The 12,714-nt window shown below is 41.9% G+C and overlaps 1 long non-coding RNA gene across 3 annotated transcripts in view; it reads left to right on the top strand.

The window, feature by feature from the left end:
- LOC132648995 (uncharacterized) overlaps window positions 1–12,047 on the top strand; it is a 60,217-nt gene extending 48,170 nt beyond the window's left edge. For 2 of the 3 annotated variants that reach the window (XR_009587378.1, XR_009587376.1), the window contains exon 9: window positions 11,111–12,047. This is a non-coding gene — a long non-coding RNA (uncharacterized LOC132648995). Of the gene's footprint in view, window positions 1–3,303; window positions 3,947–11,110 lie in introns of those variants that run through there. The other variant, XR_009587377.1, reaches the window with a different exon arrangement.
- Window positions 12,048–12,714: the final 667 nt, after the last annotated feature.

Here is a 12,714-nt window from a genome sequence, read left to right as displayed (position 1 = left end):
AACATAGGTTAGCAGTGTGGAACTTATCTTGGCCAAACAGACGGCCAATTTTGGGGATAGCATCATTCTCAGGATGAAAGTGTCACTGAATAAGCCAGTGCTGCAAATAAAATCGATGCCCATACATGACATATTGGCTCCTTTTAAACAACTCTTTGAGGCAAGGTCTTGCTCTATAGCTCCAGCTGGCCATGAACATGTGACATTCCTTATGCCTCAGTCTCTCGAGACATGGGATGGCAGAGATGTACCACCATACCCAGCAAGTTGGCTTCTTTGAAAGAATGCCTGGTGATCTGTAAAGTCGTGTAAATCTGTAAAGCCTGATGTCAGACTGCTGCAGATTGGCATGTTGTTTGCATATTGCTTGGCAGGGTAGATTCCAGATCACCTCTTAGTTTCCTTGTAGTTCCCCAGACTCTGCCTCTGCTGGGTGGTGGCAGTGATGGTGTTGGTGTTGGGGTGTGTTGTTTGCTGTTTTGAAGACACATTTAGTTTTCTTGGTTTATTTTTCTCTTAGTTATAAATGAATGAAATGGAAGGCCTAGAAAGTGATACATAAATATGAATCAGGTCTTTAAACCTTTATGAACTTAGAGATGGTTTGACTGGATGATACACAAAGCCTGTTCCACCTCTCAGATTCTTAAAGATTCTCTATCAGTCAAAACAGTGGGAAAAATCAGAAGGGGGCCTACTCTGCGAAATGTTGCTCATTCTTTTCTTGCCAGCTGTAGTGAATGGAGGCTTATGAGTTCCATCAATTGATGACTGGGAGGTAACAGTCAGGACAGGGTGGAAGCAGAAAGGAAGGTGCTCTTACAGCAGAGGCATCAAGGTGGTGGGCTGTTAGGGGCTGAGCTTACCTCTAGTGCCTAAAACCAACAAGGTAAAATTCCCTGCCATAGCCACATTCTGGAAGGTTCAGCAGTCTCCAGTTACCAGTTTGTTTTGGCTGTGAGAATAATGTTGCATTTGTTTTTTTCTAATCTATGTACTTGATGGAATAGAGACAGAAGTCATGCCACAGTGGTGTTCTTTTGGGAAGGAGGAACAGGAGCTGGAGCTATAGGCAGGAAGAAGCAGAGAGGCTTGCTTCGATCCTTGGTTACCTCCTCACTCATGCATAACCTTACTCATGTTCTTTAATTTCTTTGAGCTTATATTTGCTCATGTATGAAATGGAACTAATAAAACGTTCCTCAGAGCTTTAGCGTAAAGATTAAATTTTAATGTATGCAGAATGCCTCCTGCTCAATAAATCTAGCACCACAGTCTCGTATTCACAATCTGGAAATCCAAAGATCAGAAAGACTGTTTTCTTGGGACCTACCTGGTTCCTGGGAACCTTCTGTCTGATATGGTTTCATCTGAAATTTCCCCCAATCTTGTGAAGCTACTGGTGGCCTTTGTCCCAGCCAATGTGACTTATAGTAGATCTTGGTGCATAAATAGAAATGTGTTCAATTATTTGTGATAACTCAGTGCTTTTAAGGGTGCTATGAAATGCACAATTTGATTTTTTCTAAAGTGTGTAATAGTGCCTGGGGAGGGGGTAGCTCAGCTGGAAGAATGCTTGCCCTCACATGCATGAAGCACTGGGTTCAATCTCCCAGCATAAATGAGGCATGATGGTGCACACCTTCATACCAGAACCGGGAATGTGGAAGGATGAAATATCCAGAGCTAACATTTTTAGCTAACAAGCAGCTCTAGACAAGCTACATGATTCCATTTGTACAAAACATAAAAGAAGTTTGAATTCTGAGACATACTTAGGTTACTAAGGATTATTGGTGGAGATTTTTAAGCCTGTATTCTTTCTCTTCTTTCAGAATGGGTGAATATAAAAATACTTTTTGGGTTGGTTTACTCTCTTAGTATCACAGGCAGCCGGTGTGGGAAAGCAGTCTTTAAAATAGAGGACAATGTTTTTATTGTCCTGAATTACGTTTATGTGCAAATGTCTGCGCGTGTTGATGTGCATGTGGTGGCCATGGATGTGAGAGTCATTGGATCCCTCTGGAGTCGCAAGTGGCTGTGAGCTGCCTGGCGTGCACTCTGAGAACTGGCCCGGGTCCTCTGGAAGAATGGCAAACGCTCTTAGCCACCAAGCCACCTCTCCAGCCCTAAGAAAACAATCTCTAGGATTTTTCTTTTGTCTTTTTCTAATAATGTTTTAATTAATCATCTGAGAGTTTCAATGCAGTGTATTTTGATCATATTTAACCTCACTGCTCCCTTTGTTTCCCCAAAGATACCAGGGCCCCTCACTTTTCTCTTCTTAAAATTTATAAATTCTTTTAAAAATAGCCAATTTGTGCTGTCCATACACTCCTTGGTGTGGGCCCATCTGTAGGAGCAGGATTGACCCACCAGAAGCCATACCCTTAGAGACAACTGACTTTCCCTCTTTCCTTAGCTATCAATTTCCTCAGATAAGGGTGGGACTTCATGCTTACCCTTCCCTTTATGTTGGAATTTTCTCTGGCTGGAGCATGTATGGGTCTTCTGCATGGTGTCACAAACACTATGAGTTCATATCTACATCATCTCTTTCGTGTCAGGAAAACTCTATTTTCTTGCGGTCATATCCTGCCCTGGCTCTTACAATTTTTTTTTCATCACCTCTTCCACAATTGTTTTCATCGCCTCTTCCACAATGAACCCAGAACCTTGGGTGGAGAGAGTGTGCTGCAGACGTCCCATTTGAGACTGAACACACTGACAGGCTGATCAGTTGTGGGTCTCTGTGTTAATTACTGTCTACTGAAAAGGAAATCCTCTCTTATGAGGTTGAGCAGTGCATTAATACATAGCTGAAGCAACAAGTCATGAGGAGTCAGTTTAACACTATGTTCGTGTAGCAGAATAATAGAGGCAGGTTCTCTACTAGGATCCATTTTCATATCACATGGAATATAGGTTTATGAGCATAACCTGGGATTTGCCTTAGAGTTTTTAAAATTTTTTATTAAATTTTTACTGGTTTATTTCATGTGTGCGTGTGTGCATGTGTGTGGGCATGGATGACATAGTGCATATATAAAAGTCAGAGGACATCTTGTGGGAGTCTTCCCCTATACAATGTGAGTTTAGAAGACTGAGCTCACTCAGGTCATCAATCCTGGCAGCAAGGCCTTTAACCTGTTGAGCCATTTCACTGGCTACTTAAGAGCTCTTGGCAGAGGTCTTGAGGCCGAGAACTCACTGAGTTTTAAGGTTTGATAAAATATATAATTGACCAAGTTGAAAGAGGTCCTTCTACATTAACCACAGTACTTTTTTTTTTTTTCAATGCAGTTTATTCAGGAACCTTGAACAATCATCGGACCCTGGGGAAAGCCAGCCCACAGCTTAAATAGCCTCTGGGTAGCCAACCCCAGCGTGCCACGTGGGCAATGCAGATAGGTCCACATACATGGAAGCAAGCCCGATCCTCAGCCTTAGCCAAATGTGGAGTTGTAACCACAGTACTTTTAACTACATAGGTTAAGATGTTTGCAGACAGGAATTTAACATTACTGTCTTCTGAGAGACTTCATCTGGCAGCTGATGTGGACAGACTTCCAAGGCCAAGCAACGGGCAGAGTTTGGGATGCTGTGGAGGAGTGGGAGGAAGGATGGAGGAAGACGGAGAGGTCAAGAATACCACAAGAAGACCTACAGACTAATCAGCCTGGGTCCACAGGGCTGAACCACCAAACTAAGAGCATGCCTGGATTGAATGTGGACCCCCAACACATATGTAGCAGATGTGGGGCTTGGTCATCACCATAGGAGTTGTGGCTGCCTCTGACTCTTACCTGCCACTGAGTCACTTTCCCCTAGCTGAGCTGCCTTGTCACTCCCCACCGGGAGAGGATGTGCTTAGGATGCCAGGGTGGATTGGTACTACTTGGGGGCCTTCCCTCCTCTGGGAGGAAGGAGAGAGGAAAATGAGAGGAGGGGCATGTGGGTGTGAGATGAGATTGGGAGGAGAGGGGGGAGGGGGCCAAGATCAGGATGTAAAGTGATTAAATAAATAAATAAATAGAAAAAGATGTGTTGAAATCCCAATTAATATACATAAGCAAGGGCTAGGGAGACAATTCAAATGGTAAACTTTCCCTCACAAGCATAAATATAGAAGGTTAATCCCTAGCACCTATGTAAAAATGCTGGGCCCAGAGGCAAGTCTCTCTGATCCCAGCCCTCTGGAAGTGGAGATAGGATCCCTGGAGCTCACTGGCCTGTTAGTCTATCTAATTGGAGGGCTCCATGCCGCTGAAAAATTCTGTCTCAAAGGAAGTGGATGGCATTCCTGAGAATGATGTTCAAACACAAACACAGATACAAAGACTCAGACAATCAGACAGAACGATAGACAGACACACAGATGAACTTTTTGTTCACCTGCATGCACACACATTAAAAATGTAAAATAATGTACAGTAAGTGTAAAATAATTTACAAAAATGTAAAATAGTTTATGATAGTGTGACAGTAAGCAGAGAAGAGAAACTCAGTGGGCTTACAGTATCTATAAATATCCTCATATCATCTATGAAGATATTAGTTATATTTTCAGTAGAGTATACATGTTTTCTTCCTTATTTAGCAGGTTTGACTCAATTCTCGGTTTCTCTTCTGAAACAAAAGAAATAAGGATTTATTATTTACAAATCTAGGCGAGTAACTTCTCTGATTCATAGCAACTCAGCACAGACATGCTAATGAGTTTCTGCATTCTCCATGGAGTTTAAATTAAGGGCACGTGTGTATGGAGGCAGAAGGGAGAGCGAGGCTCTGTCCACGGTACTGAAGCAGCCTGAGTCTGTTGCCAAATCCAGATGCTACTTGCTCAACTGTAAAGAACAAATGATTGATTGCTTGAAGTGCCTGTAGCTCATTTTAAACAGATCCTGGTTTAACTAATCATGTATCAAATAGATCACTCTGCCCTGAGAGAACATTTTTGTAGTTTCAGACTTTTAGGGAACTTTCAGGGGTCCCGACGCATGTGAACATACCACCATAAGTCAGAGCCTGCTAAAGAGAAATTATTTCATAGGATACATAATAACTGGGGAAAGTCTAAGTGACTTATTTAATTCTCCCTTGGAGGGCTCTCTACATTATTTTTATGTATCCATTAGAAACAATAAGAAGTTGAAGAAAACACTCCAACCATTAATGCTTATGAAAGTTGGCTTATTAATTTTACTTTTGGGCAGAAATGTGTTTTATAGTGTTTAGAACAATGTAATTTCACAGGCAATGAAAGTGTTTCAACTCCAAAAGGAAGCAAACAGGAAAAGAGATGAAAGAAAACATACCCCAGGTGTTTGAAGAGATGAGGGCTTTGGTTTGCCAAGGTAATTTTGGTTCTTGCACCACCACTGCTGTTTCTTTCTTCTAAGCTGGAGAAGCCCGTACAGTTAAAGGCTCCAGGATGGGCTTTGTGTGAAACTGGGAGGTAGCTGGAGCGTGCTGTGACACCTCCACTAAACATTTTCTTTCTCATCTGCGGCACACCGTCACGCAGCGCAGTCCTCTTCCCTCTCCTTCCTCAAACCATCCTCTCGGGAATGTTTGGACTGGGAACTGCGTATTGCAAAACGAAAGGCCCTTTGTGCCTAATATAATTGCAGACACTGTAGAAGAGGAGGTTTTTATCATGGTGTCCATTAAGTCACCCAGAGGACTTGCAAAGAGCCTGTCAGTGGTGACACAGAGCTTTTTGTGTCACTGGTTAGTGGAAAAGGTCAGCAATGACAGGAAGCTGGCAACCTTTTTTTTTTCCCCAAAAAGTACATTTTTTTTATTTGTACTGTTTGAGATTATAATGATTTATGCCATTTCCCTATTCCCTTGCCTCGATCCAAACCTTTCCATATTACCCGCCTTGCTCTCTTTCAAGTTTGTGGCCTCTTCTTCCACTAATTTCTGCTACATGCTCTACCTCAGCTTATAAATTCAACTGCTCAGTTCACTCACTACAATGTTACTTGTATGTATATGTTTTTGGGGCTGAGCATTTGGTATTGGATAGCTGGTTGGCATGTTCTTCGCTCACCTTCAGCATTCCTTAGTTGCCTGTAGCTCAAGGCCTCCTGGGTTTATGTACCCTGGACACAGGCTGGCAACCTTCTCTGCAGTTAAACTTTGTTATGAGTCAGAGGGACAAAATAAAATTCAAATCATATATTCTTTTCCTTACTTAAAAAAAATGTTTTCTTTATCCTCAGGACAAAGGCCCAGTATTGACACATGGCTTTGAGGCTCTGTTATCACATGACATCGGTGTCCTCACTATTATTTTCGGGCCAAATATAATAACCTGACTGCTTCCTTCCTATTTCTCCTGTCCTTTCTCCCTCCCACCCTCCCATCTTTCTGTCTTATTTGTAAGAAGCATTAAATTATGATTCATGTTCCTAGAAACTGGCATCATATTTTAATGTATTGCTCGATATGTTTCTGTTTGATTGGAATGCTACTCACCTTTCTTCTCCTGGCTACTTCATTTGTTTTCATTTTTATTAATGTCTAATACTTGTATATAGTTGTGGGGCACAGTGCAATGTTTTTACATATGCATATTTTTGTGTAGTGAGCAAATTGGGGTAGCTAGCATACTCATCCCCTTGTCATTTTTTCATACTTTCTTTGAGACACAGTCTTGGGTTGCTTAGGCTGGCCACAGCAGAGGATGGCTTTGAGCATATCCTCCTGCTTCATCTTCCTGAGCACTGGGGTTGCAGGCGCACACCAGCACAGTGAGCTCATCACGCCTGTGTTGGCTTGTTTTAGTCCTTTAAAAGCAATAGGTTGGTAGGGACTGTACTTCACTCACTGCTTTGTTCCAATGCTGTGGTCAACGAGTATCTTTTAAGCATACGAGTAAAGAAGGATCTAGTTTTCCTTCATAGCACCACTCCTATTTCTGGCATTGTCCTTCTTTCTGAAAGCATATCAAATTATAGGCGCAAAGTACCGCAGAAGGTGCTGCCAGAATCAGTCACAACATACAAAATTCAGACTGTTGAGCCCTGAAGGTGTCTTCCATGTGTGGTTAATGGATTTAGATTTGTAGTTCTTGGTGCTGTGGACGTGGTTCAGTGGGTATTGCGCTGGTCTAATACACCCAGGACCCCAGCGTCACCACCACCTAAGATGCTATGGTGGAGGCATACACACAGTTAATATGATGCTGGTTTTCCAGGAGGTTTCAAAAGCTCAAGGAGCAGGACTTTGCTCTTAGCCTCAGCTTTAGTCAGCTGGAGGCCCACCTGGACTGTGTGGGATCCTGTTTCAGAATAAGAGGAAAGTGGGGTTATTGAAGACCTAAATATGCAGCAATGATGGTACTATAACCACACAACTTTCTTTTTTCAGACTAGAACAAAGAAAATACAGGGGGAGGTAGACTCACCTTTAACACAGAGGTGGCATATTGCTGTTTCCTTCTATGAGGAAGACATTAAAGCCAGTCACTAATTATGATTGAAGGATGATGAGGTCTCTGTGACAGAGCTCTTCATGAGACCTTCTCTGATTCATTTTCTTATTTTATTTTATTTTTAAAATATTAGTTACAGTTTATTAACTTTGTATCCCAGCTGTAGCCTGCTCCTTTATTGCCTCCCAATCCCACCCTCCGTCCCTCATCTCCTCCCATGCCCCTTTCCAAGTCCACAGATAGGGGAGATCTCCTCCCCTTCCATCTGACCCTAGCTTATCAGGTTTCTTCAGGACTGACTGCAATGTCCACCTCTGTGGCTTAGCAAGGCTGCTCCTCCCTCAGGGGGGTGGGTGTCAAAGAGCCAGCCATTGAGTTCATGTCAGAAATAGTCCCTGTTCCCCTTACTAGGGAACCCACTTGGATTCTGAGCTACAATGGGCTACAATCCGAGCAGGGGTTCAAGGTTATATCCATATGACCTGGAGAGGACAGGAGCTCCACAAGGACCTAATATTCTGGGCACAGGGATCTTTTTCTAGACTGTATCTGATTCATTTTCTAGTCCTTTCATCCTTGGCATCATAGGTGCTACGACTAGAAAATGTGTTGCTCCTAAAGTCTTTTCCAAGTCTGAAGGCATTAGTTGTCTTGCTGTTATTTTATAAACACTCCCAGGCATTTAGTGATTCTTTGTGGAAAAGTCCAAATTACCATAGTTAAATATAACTATGAAAAGGAACATTAGAAAGAAGTTACATCAGAACAGATACATTTCTGTGAGAGAATTATTTCTGTTTACTCTTTTCTAAATAACAATTTGAGTTGACTATCTGAATACACAGTTGTTTTCTGCTAACAATGATATGCATTGCCGCATGCTTGATGTCTTAGTTCATTTTACATTGCTATCACAGAACACACCACATTGACTAACATACCAACAACAGATGTATTTGGCTCACAGTTCTTGAGACTGGTGAATCCAAAGATAAGGCGTGGCTCTGGGGAGGGCCTTCATGCCCAATCATCGAATGCCATTATCTACCACATGGCAAGAAAGTGGAAGCGTGCTTTCACTTCTGAGGTGTGATAAAACACTCCGACCAAAAAGAACTTAGGGCAGGAAAGGGTTTATTTGGCTTACGCTTCCAGCTCACAGTCTACCACAGAAACAAGTCAGGGCAGGACCCTGAAACAGAAAACACGGAGAAGCTGTGCTTGCTGGCTTGTTCTCTGGCTCATGCTTAGCCAGCTTTCTTACACAGCCCAGGAATACCCTCCCAGAGATCAGCGTTGCCCACAGTAGGCTAAACCATCCTACATCAATTTACTAATCAGGACCACCTCCCACAGAAATGCCCACAGGCCAGTCTGATCTAAACGTTTTTCTAAAAGAGACTTTCTTCTTAAGTGACGTTAACTTGCGTCAAGTTGACAGTCAGAGCTAATTCAGACATCGTGCAAGCTTGGGTGCTGTCTCTTCTTAAAGGACCGCTAATCTCAGCAGGAGGGCCCCGTCTCACTGACCTCATGAGAAAATCCATTCAAAGGAAGAAAGATGTATTTGGGAGCATCGTGTCAGGTTATTGTTGGTGGGCGCCACAGCTTTTTGACTGGTGATGAGGCAGGACACCATGACTATGGAAGCGATTGGCATATGAGACTAAGCAGGAGAGAATGGAGAAAGGGCTAGGGTCAAGGTATAGTTCCCAAAGGGATTCTTCCCAGCACTTACTTTTCTTACCTCCTTAATATCTATCACCTCTCAGTATCCCCTGAACCCATGAACCCATCAATTGATTAATTGATTGGGGAGTCCTTATGATCCAGTCATTTCTCTCTGGTCTCCATCTTTGAGTGTCCTTGCTTTCTTTTTAAAAACCGATTCAATAAAGCCAGGTTTATTTGAAAAGAGCAAATTATAATTGAGAAAGAGCATCTATAAGATTAGCCTGTAGTCAAACCTGTGGGTCATTTTCTTAATTAATGATTGATGTGGGAGCACCCAGCCAATTGTAGACAGTGCCAACTCAGGGTGGGTGGTCTGGATGGGATAAGAAAGCAGGATGAGCAAGTTATTAGCAGAGCAGTAAGCAGCACTCAGCCATGGACTCTGCATTAATCCATGCCTGTAGGTTCCTGCCTTGACTTCCTGTAATACAAAATAAATTCTTCCTTACTCAAGTTGCTTTGGTCATGGCATTTTATCACAACAATAGAAACCCTAACTAAGACACTAAGTATTTTTATACCGGGACCATATCTTCTACTTGTGATTCTTTGGGGACATTTTTAACTCCAAACCCTTCTGAGTAATCTGATTTTAATCACCTCACACAGATCCTGCCCTGAAACACCAACAACACATAAGTTAAGGGTGAAGTTTCAAATATGAACTTTTTGGAGACACATTCAAACACAGCTGTTGTTCATTTCCATAGTGAGCCATATAATATAGATATAAAATTTTAAACCTTAACCTGGAAGTAAGTTTAAGGAGGAAGGCATGATTAAGTTAAGGCATGATTGTGCTTTGGTTGGTCTCCCGAAAAGAATAATTTGCCTCACATTACTTTATCATGAGCCATGTCCTGCCATTTTTGGATGCACTCAGAGATATGTCTTCAAAGAAGCCTTTAGTCTAGTGGGTTTTTACAAAAGTAGGCCCAATGCACCCTCTGTATTAAGGGCTTCAATTTCCTGAACCTTTTAGTCAATTTCAGATGATTTCAAAGTATAGTTATGGTCTTTGAAGCTGTTCTCACAGTTAAACTACTTCTTGTTAAAATATACTATTTTCACCTGAAACATCAACCAACACTATCAACCACAGAAACTGTGGCTTTCGATGACTTGTTCCCATCTTCTAAACCATGTTGATTCATGTTGCTGCCTGGTTTTGGCCTTTGGCCTGGACTGCTTGTATCTGGACAACGAAGACTGGACTCATCCCAAAGGACTATGTCTAAAAAGGTCTACAACCTCCTTTACCTAATAACCTTCTTTCTTCCCTACCTCTGGTCAGTGGCTGGAAGGGAGGTATAAGCATTTAAGAACCTTAAATAGATTAGGTTAGGTGAAAAGAAAAAGTCCTCTCAGGTCTTGTCTTTTGCTCTATATACTTTTTGCCAATGAATATGTGACTCATCATCTGCTATCATATATATTGTTAAGTACAGACTTCAAGAAACCTTCGTTCTTTTTGGATCACGGGCATTCATCTCCCAGAAGCTCATCTGAGAAGACTTCTCTGTGTTAACAGAACATCTAAGCATTCATTTGGAAAATTCTATCCATTTTCCTAGTACTCTGGGAATTCTATAACATTCATGAACAGGTCAAACTGTCTTGGAAGCACTTTGCTGAAGGACTGTTTCCTTTCTTCCTTAGCCTAAAATTTCCCGAGCTTAATTGACTTTTGAGCATTTTCAGCAATGCACTATTCAATGTAGGCTCCCCTAGCCTTCATAGACCTTCCCAGGAATTGATGGGAGTTAAGGTATCTGTCACCTATGATGGCCATCACCCCATGATAACCACAGTGGCTCCTTTGCTTGATCTGAGAGCTTAGGTAGATAGTCTATTCTTTGTACAATACTTAGGTGGGACTTTAACAGTGTTTACTATTATTTCATTTTATGGATTTTTATTTTTTGTCTGCAGATGCATGCCTCAGATGCATGCCTGATGCCTAGAGAAGCCAGAAGAGGACACTGGGTCTTCTGGGACTGTAATTGCAGACAGTTGTGAGCCACCAGGTGTGTGCTGAGAATCAAACCGGGGTTCTCTGGAAGAGAAGCTGTGCTCCTAACCACTAACCTACCAGTTCTTTGTTACTTCTTTCCATTACACTGAGGAGGATGACCTTCTGAAACAGAAGAAGTCTTTTCTTTGGAAATAGCAGACAAGTTGTTCTCTTTTCCTAATAAAACACAAATAGACTATTACTTTGGGAAATATGGATTTGTCTCTGAAATAGTTTCGCAAGCCTGCTAGAAATGTAAAGTTCTGTCATTTAGACAGAGTGACCTGGCAAAAGTTACAGAGTTGAAGGTCACAGAGTGCCTTCATCACAGCAATTGTGGAAATGCATGTGAATACTTGAAAAACTTCTAAATTGATATGCCTATATCCTTTTAAAGTGTTGTTTATTTATTCTTAAAAAGTTTTATATATGTATACACATACCCTGCTACTTAGTTTCAACTCTTTTTAGACAGCCCTATTCTCTCTTTCTCCCTCTCAAATTTATGTCTTTTTTTTTTTTTAAAAAAAAAACTCATTAACTCCAATTAATGATTCTAGTATGTGGATGGGTGTATTCTTACAACTGTGCAGTTTGGAGTAACAATAGGTTGAATGTATTTCTAATTTATTTAGAATATTGATATCATACACTATTCCACACTGTGACATTTCCATGTTTGTCTTCAATGTGTATTGCACAACATACACTACTGTCTGATTATAAGGTACCCCTGCTTCACAATGCTCTTGAGACTGTTTTATGGGGGGTGGTCGCTCCATTGCTGTTTCTCCAACTCTGAGAAGAACGTCGACTCTAATGAGCTTTCCTCAGAGTCTCCGCTTCATGGATTGGAAAGTCTCCCTGAGATAGTGTTTGCTTTCATAACTGTCATGCAGTTGAGCCTGGTGCTGGGCTCTCTTGGTCCAAGGTACAGCTTCCTCTGCCAGAAAGAAGTGGTCATGCCTGTCAAATGCTTCTCAGAGAAATGGTGTGACATACAGACACCACAATAGAAGCTAAACAAACAGGTTTGAATCCCTTGGAGGAAGGGGCTGGCACTGTCAAGTGTGAGCGAGCATGGCTTTTCTGCAGGAGGAGTCCAGATGGCAGAAGGAAGATAAATAGCCCTGAATGAAAGGGTGCATAAAACGCTCGACAGTTTCAAATTCCTGTGGAGGAACCTGGGAGTTAAGCATTTTCCTTCTTTTCCCTTTATCTCTTGTCTGTCTCATATTTCAGTTTTACGGCCCCTCTTTTCTGCCCATGGTGCTGAATTACGATGAGCCCCAGACTTAGTTTAACCTCAGCTGTTTCCCAACCCACACGTTCTTTAAGGCAGAAAATGACTCAGGTTCCTTCTTTCTCTGCAGTCATGGCTGTTATTAAATCCTTTACAGTAGTCATATCTAATTTCATAGCGTCCTTCTTCCTCTCACCAGCACACCATGCCAAAGTGTGGGCAGGGCAAACACAAGCACCGTCTTTGAATAAAATGACATCAAAGACTGGAGCTAACACT

Source organism: Meriones unguiculatus, chromosome 18, assembly GCF_030254825.1.
Source record: "Meriones unguiculatus strain TT.TT164.6M chromosome 18, Bangor_MerUng_6.1, whole genome shotgun sequence".
NCBI lineage: Eukaryota > Metazoa > Chordata > Mammalia > Rodentia > Muridae > Meriones > Meriones unguiculatus.
This window is presented reverse-complemented; position numbering and strand designations above follow the sequence as displayed.